This window comes from Aphelocoma coerulescens (assembly GCF_041296385.1).
Source record: "Aphelocoma coerulescens isolate FSJ_1873_10779 chromosome Z unlocalized genomic scaffold, UR_Acoe_1.0 ChrZ, whole genome shotgun sequence".
Classification (NCBI taxonomy): domain Eukaryota; kingdom Metazoa; phylum Chordata; class Aves; order Passeriformes; family Corvidae; genus Aphelocoma; species Aphelocoma coerulescens.
Genome location: NW_027184085.1, coordinates 26482297 through 26489705, shown reverse-complemented (window position 1 = coordinate 26489705; position 7409 = coordinate 26482297).

The following is a 7409-nucleotide window of genomic DNA, read 5'->3' as shown; positions in this document are numbered from 1 at the left end:
AGCACGTCTCCATTTCAGCCACCTTCTCCCTGGTCAATTTTTCCTCTGTCTGCCTCCTTCCCTGTGTTTTGCTTTATGCACGAATGGGGGAATGCACAATAAACTCAAAAATGCCCTGAATGGGAGTGATGGTGATTATCATCTCCTTCTGTCCCCACCTCTGATCCTGGAGGATAGAAAGGCTTACTAAGCACAGCCTTTTGCCCAGCTCTGCATGCAGCTTGCCTCTACTTCTGCTCCACTGGAACACCATAACTGGGCCTCTGCTGCTGCTCACCTTGACCCACCAGCACTGCAGCCCAGGAGATTCAAGGTGGCCATAAGGTGCCATACTTCCCTCCCTGCCTCCATGTTGTGGTTCTCCTTTCTCTTTTCAGAGAGAACCCCTAAAATTCAGTTCCTACCACTCCAAGTCTAGTAATTCCTGCAGGGGATGCAGCCCCTCCGTATCTAAGTCCCCAATTTGAATTCCTCAAGAATATTCCTATTACACACCAGCTGTTCAGGCTATCACATGAGCAGCAGCCTCAACAGCAAGACCAAGGCCTGCAAGGGCAGAGGAAATGAGCTAAGCTCTCACCCTCCACAAGTAATCCTTCCAGACCATGGTGGAGGTACGGTGGCTGCAGATGCTGTAGGAAGGTTTAAAGAGCCACTCTGAGTGAATACCAGACTTCAGTCTCTGATCTGTTGTGTTAGCATTATATTTATCTTTTGCAAGCATGGAATTCAATTCACTGCACTTTCAAAAATGTGTATTTTAAATAACTCAACCCTAGAAATGTACATGTTCTCATAGTTTCACATCAGCTTTTGCACAGCTGCCAAAAGCCTTCACACCCCCTTGCCTAGCCCACCTGTGTAAACACTGCAAAAGTTGCTCTTTGTGAAGCACAGGTAGAGTCCTGTGGCTAGATAATGGGCAAAAAAGGGACAGAGAAGTTCTTTGCAACAGATGTGGGAGGGTTCTGCCCCATCCAAGTTGCTGTGCATTAGATGGTAGCTTTTATACTTCCCTTACCAATAACATTTGTTTAAAAGTATTGTAGGGGACATGTTTGGCATTTCTTACCAAACTAAAGTTTTTAGAGCCTCTTTAAATGCTTTCTGATTGAATGGCATTGCAGAAGGCAGCAGATATGCAACAAACACTTCAACTCATCTTATTTGCCTTATTCTGTGTTTCTTATCTGTGCTGAACAACACTTTTGCATACAAACGCTCCTATTGATTTCAAAGAGCTTAAGCATATAAGAGCATACTCAACATGAATCAAGAGCATTCCTCCTATTTTTCTTTCTAGGTTCAATGAGAGAATGGACATGAATGCAGTGAAATTGGAAAGAGACCAAGCTTCTGGGAGAGGTTTTGTGGGTATGATCTGAAAGATGGTCTGAGGAACATCCAAGTACAAGGTCTTATAATCAGTGCTTCCAGGATGGGCTCCCAGATTTACATTTTGGATTTACCAGCCTTATGTGCTATGAACAGACCTGCTGAAGAGGAACAGTATGTTATTTGTGGAAATTTAAATCACCGGGCATGGCAGTAGAAGTGTGACGGTCCCAGAAAGGATGAAGACAAAGAATAAGTAATTTTCATGCCACTCACAGTAGAAATCCTTTCCATAACAACTTGTCATAAAAATGATGATGAGAACTCACTGTCCTTTCATCTTGGACCTGATTCTTTTTTCAGAGAAGTCTGGTTCAACAAAGCACCATTTTCTCTGGAGTCACACCACAGCCCCATTAAGAGCTTTCTGACAGAGAGTTTATGCACCATCTTTGGCCTATGTGTAGCAATCTTACCAGGATTTTCATGCTCAGGCTTGCTCATGCTTGGCAATGAGAAGACAAATAACTGACCCAAAGCAGAGCTGCTATTCAGCTCCTGTATAACCTCAAAACCAATGCAGCACCTCTCATGCCTGGCAAGCAAGAGGAGTGCTTCTCCACATCACCTGTGGGCTGCACGTGGCTACAGAGTGCTCAGGCCCTGAACTGGAAGCAAAGTCTATGCAACTTGCTTCCTGTGTTGCATGACTGAATTCTAACTTTTAAACAGGTTTATTACTATCCAGCTGTATTTTAGAATTTTAGACACCATCTTGAGACTAAGAAATTCAACTTGTCTCTTTAGCCAGAGGCAAAAATACTTCAAATGCTATTGCAGAAGAATGTTAAAAAAAAAAAAAAAATGGGGAAAATCATGTCTAGCAGGCTTGCTTGTAGGTCTTGTTTAACCAAAGAAAGCAAGCCATGTCAAGCAATGTACTAGACAGCATGTTTTAACAACTGCAGACTGGAATGTTACTTTGCCCATGTCATGATCCAGGACAGTGAGTAAAAGGAGTGGATGTTAATACATCACATTCATTTCTATCCATTTTCTACCCAGCTAAGGGGAAAGAAAAGCAATTCAGGCCATAGTCTAGACATCTCCTCCCCTTTATGAACCCCCAGAATTATTGAGGCTTTATTGCAGGGAAAGGTACATAGCACTGTTTAGAAGTTAAGTTTCTCAGACAGATCTGAGGAGTTACAAGTCAGAGCCTGCCTACACTGTGAATGTAAGGGTATTGTGATGTTTTAGAGTACTCAGAAGTATGAAGTGATGCGATGACCTGAGCTGCCTGGATGCATTTGTGGATGGGAAAAAATGCTGGACATATGCCCATTCTTACTTCTTCCTAATGCACAAGGAAGTCCTGAACACTTTTGCCATTTGGAGATGTGTAGGGCAATTTGCCTGCTTGTTACTCTTTTCACATTAAGAAACAGTTTTGTGCACTACAGAAAAGGCTGTAAACAGCAATAGAAGTGCTGATCAGTAGCAATAATTGGTAGCATAGAGGGTGAAACTGGGTTAATCTAAAATTCTCTGGGCATTATTAGTATTCACACGTATGAAAAAAAAAGACATCTAGGTAATGAAACAGCACAGTTACTCCTTCAACTGCTGGCCAACAGTGGTCCTATCTGGCATCTCTGAAGTTCTCAGGAAGACTGACAATGAAATCAGGACAGGAATCACTTGGCAGTCTCAAGAGTCCCAGGGTTAAAAAAGAAAAGCCATGGAAGGTGAATCTGTAAACAGTTTCAGTTTCTCTTAATATATTGGAAAGAAATATCTTTCAGAAAACGTGTTTCACATGATGGTATATGTGACTGCTTGTAACTATCATGATGATCAGTTACTTCTTCCTGATTAGAACTCACTTTTCCCCTCTGCCTGTTCTTTTTGAAGTTCTGCAGGGGCTGGCCCAGGTCCGTCAGAGAAAACAGCCACATCCCATTTGTGCTGTGTTTCTCACTGCAGAGTCCTCCCACAGCCAACACTTCAAGTTGCAAGTGACAGGATTCCACCCTCAGCCTTTGGCAAACTGAAGGCTGTTTTGTCCAAGCATAGGAACATGTTGCTGTGTAAGACTTTTAATTTTCCCCACCCACATTTACAATGTCACTTGCAGAATAGAAATAACAAAATGAAACAGGAGCACCTGCTCCTAGAGGAAGAAGTTGTAATTGCCTGTTATAAACCAATCGAGATAATTTAAATAAATGAACTTGTTGTAACTGGTAACAATGACTGGTCAATCTATTTTTATGGTCTGTATTTAACATTAGTCTTAGCTGCACTGTGTAACTTTAAAATAAAATCCTGTCTTGATTTTATAGACTCAAATATATTTATGCTAAAAAGTCAGGTAGGTGAAAAGGAGTGTCCCTTGCTATTCTTTAACTAGGGCATTGACTTAGCACTGCTGCAGGCATTTCTGAGGCATATCAGCAGCTAGAGGACTTTGGCAACTGAGAACTCGGTTGTCCATTTCCTTTATTCCTGCATATATCCACAAGGTATACACTACAACACGGAGTGCATGTAATGTACCTGTTTGCTGATTTTGTTGCTGGTTTTTAATTTTCTTTTTTAGTTTGGTCTCAGGTTGCACGTGTCAACAGTATTGTATTTGCAGTAGGTTATTTAACCATGTCTCTTTACAATCTGGTATTCCACAAGCCAGGAAGAGACAGGGTGTGAATGTACAAAATACATCTCTTCCCCCTCAGAGTCCTTGAAAAAATACTCCAGAGAAGATGTTTTCCTGTTTTACTTGATCTCGAGTCTTCTTTGCATCACACACACACACACACACGGATAGAGAGAGAGAGAGAGAGACTCAGAATGTGGAAAATTAAAAGCAAAACTGTGAAATCTTCCACTCTTACGGTTACGAGCTCCTGTTAAAATCAGAGGCGTCATCTAGTGGGCACTGGGAGAAATAGGGTTGCGGCAGGCCGCTGGTGGATGCCTCAGGAAGGAGTAAGCAGAGGGTCGGAGCGGGGATGCAGGCAGTACCGCTCTGCGGCCAGCGGAGGAGGGCAGCGAGGACAGAGGATTTGAGAGCTGTGCTGCAGCCCGGTCACATCCATCCCAAACACCCGGAAGCTGCCGCAAAACGGGCACGATTCTCTGATTTGAACTGCGAGGGTGATAAGAAGTCAGCCCTAGCTCACGATTGATGTAAGACCGAGAACACATGAACTTGGGGAAAAAAAATCAAATTTGGATGGTGTCTTCAAAAAGAATGTAAGAGAGGAGACCACTATTCTACCTCTCCACAGCTGCTGAGAATTAATGGTTTGTTGTTTTATGAATGCACAAATGGTGAGCAGATGCAGAGAAAGCAATGCTTCTCAGGGTGGATCATCACCTAAACAAACTATTTGTGTTTGAAAGAAAAGTCATCAATTCTTTCAGTGTTTGTATTTGTGCACAATAAAGGGTGACTTCATTTGCAGTTATATATTGTCTTTCAAATCTGTGTCCCCTCAAGCATCACAGCAACATTATTCTTAATACAGTCATATTGGATGGCAGTAGCAGAAAACATTTTAAGACCTGGCCAAAGATCATCATAAGATTCAGATGGCTATGCCTTCAGCTCTCTGTTATCAGCAGAGGGAATCAGCCTCTCTGTTCCCAAATTTGAGCTTTATTACAAAGCAGCAAGCAAAGCTGATTGTGGTATTAATCACCATGAGAAAATGCCACTGTAGAGAAGGGGGTGTGGGCTTTAAGCTGGCTTTACACACGTAATAGCTCTGTCCCTGCATAAAACATGAGATTTAAGCAGCCGTGTGGATGCCAGCAGGCTGGGAATGTGTCTGCAGTGCTCACACAGACCAGTCCGTTCAGAGTGTGACCTCCTGGTTCACAACAGCAGCTGTAAAGGGTGAGGGCAAATTCACTGGGCAAGAACAGGAGAAACAGATGCAGAACTAGCAGTGCCAGCCTAAAAATCATGCCTTCATGTACCCTTATGACCCATGCCCATCCACATGGAAGCACTCTATTTGCTAAAGTCAGATTACTTGTGATATATAGGAGGCTCACTCACAACTAGCATGAAAAACTCACAGTAGGTTAGAATGAACTCGAGTCCTACAGCCTAAGTTATAAAAGACATACATTATCAAACTTGAATCAGAGTCATACTACCAAATAAAAGGAAGTGTATGTCAGGGAATAAGACAGGCCTTTTAGTAGGCTTAAGGCTCAGTTGCAGCTCAGTTGAGCAGAACTTGCTGAGTAGAGAGGAGGTGGAAGCAGCCTTTGAATGAGTAAATACCTTACCAGGAGTGTCCCAAAGGAGTAGGTTAGGTCACTTAGAGAATCACTGTCAGAGCTATTAGCAAAAATGGTTTTAATATGAATTTGCAAAAGTGCAATTTACCAAAGTTTGATGGCAAGGTCCATTCTATTACTTACTACATGGATGAAACATACAAAGGCACATTGAATTAAAATAAATTTAGAATTATTTACCCCAGAAATGCAGAAGGGTTATGGAGACCCCTCCAGTCAGTCATGAAATTCAGAGTGGACACCTTATATTCTAAACTGCTGATGGAACTTAGGTATTTCTAGGCCCAGTCATAGTCTCAGACTTCAGCAACAACAGTTTGTGTCTAAAATCTGCTGAATGCATACGTCACAGGGGGAAATAAAAAGACTTGCTAGGGAGAGTATTAGTCAAGCAGCCTATAGATGGCATACAGGTGGATGTAGAGGAGCACTTTTCACTGCAGCACAGAAGCTCTTGCACTAGGAATCCCCATAAAAATGGTTTTAAGATGTCTGTGATGAAGAAGTTTGATGCGTGAAATACATGGATGTGACAAAATCTGCCCAAGGAGAACGGGAAGGCAGTGTTGGAGGTGGGGCACAGCTGAGGAAGGAATGGCTGTGGGACTAGAAAGGGGACAGAAATTTTAGGGTAGTAGCAATGAAGAGAATACATGGTGCCTCAACCAGGTACTGGCAGAGAAAGCTCTCAGCAGCAAGGAACTCCTGCCCACCAACTGCTGTCATAGCAATTCCTCAAGCACATCTAAGCTGTCAGGAAAGACAGCTCTTGGGAAGATGGTTGTGCTCCTTCCTCTCTCTCTCTCTGACCAGCAGCATTAGCCTTGTGTGGTACAGAACACACAAGCTTCAAGTTTGCCGAAGAGGTCAGCCTCACACATCCCATCTCTGGCTGCTTTGCATTTCCCTGCTCTGTCAGCCAAGGCAGTGTGCGCGCTATGAGCAGTGGGAGTACCTGAGAGGCAGATCCTGCTCTGGTGCTGCCTGCCTGCAGAACATAGAAAAGTCAGAGGCTTATCAGACCATCTGTGATTTATTAGCTGCCAGGGCCATACCCACAGGTGCCAGCTACAAGCCCAAATTACTGCAATTTATATGTCAGTTCCTTTGCCTACTTTGCTGGTGATCACTCTAAAGAGAACCACTAAATCATTTACTTCAAGTAGAGGAGCCTGAGAAGGTGTGTGCCCCTAGCAAGGAACCTGTGAGTGTTTCAGGTTGGAGAGGGAAGCAGCAGGTTTAGTCTCTGACAACATGCAGAAGAGACTTTCAGGACCAGAAAGATGTCGAAGGAGAGACCATGAAGAGTTTACCTGTAACTCCTTATTAGGCAGTAATGGGGTGGGAACAGCAGGGATGCTCTCCTAGCTGTGTTATACCTTCATCTTAACTTAAAAGTTTGCTATACTTCAGATCTATTTAACTTTCTCTTCCTGTAGCTATCTAGTCACATGCTGGGGCACCCTTGAAGCACAGTTTGTGTATACCATGGGAGAAATGAAGCAAGTAATTACAGCCCACAACCTGCTACTTGGGCTAACAGGCATCAAAAAGTTAAATCCCTAGCACAGACATTTCATTTGTGACTCTAATCTTCTTAGAGAGATTATTTGCTACTGTCTTACTGCTGGCTAGCTTACACAGGGGAGCATGAGGGTACCATTCTCGCCTTGATAGAGTATGTGTGCACACAGCTTTCCTAGAAGTGCTTTTAAACACCTCCCAGTCTCTCAGCCAGAAGGCCACCCATTACACCA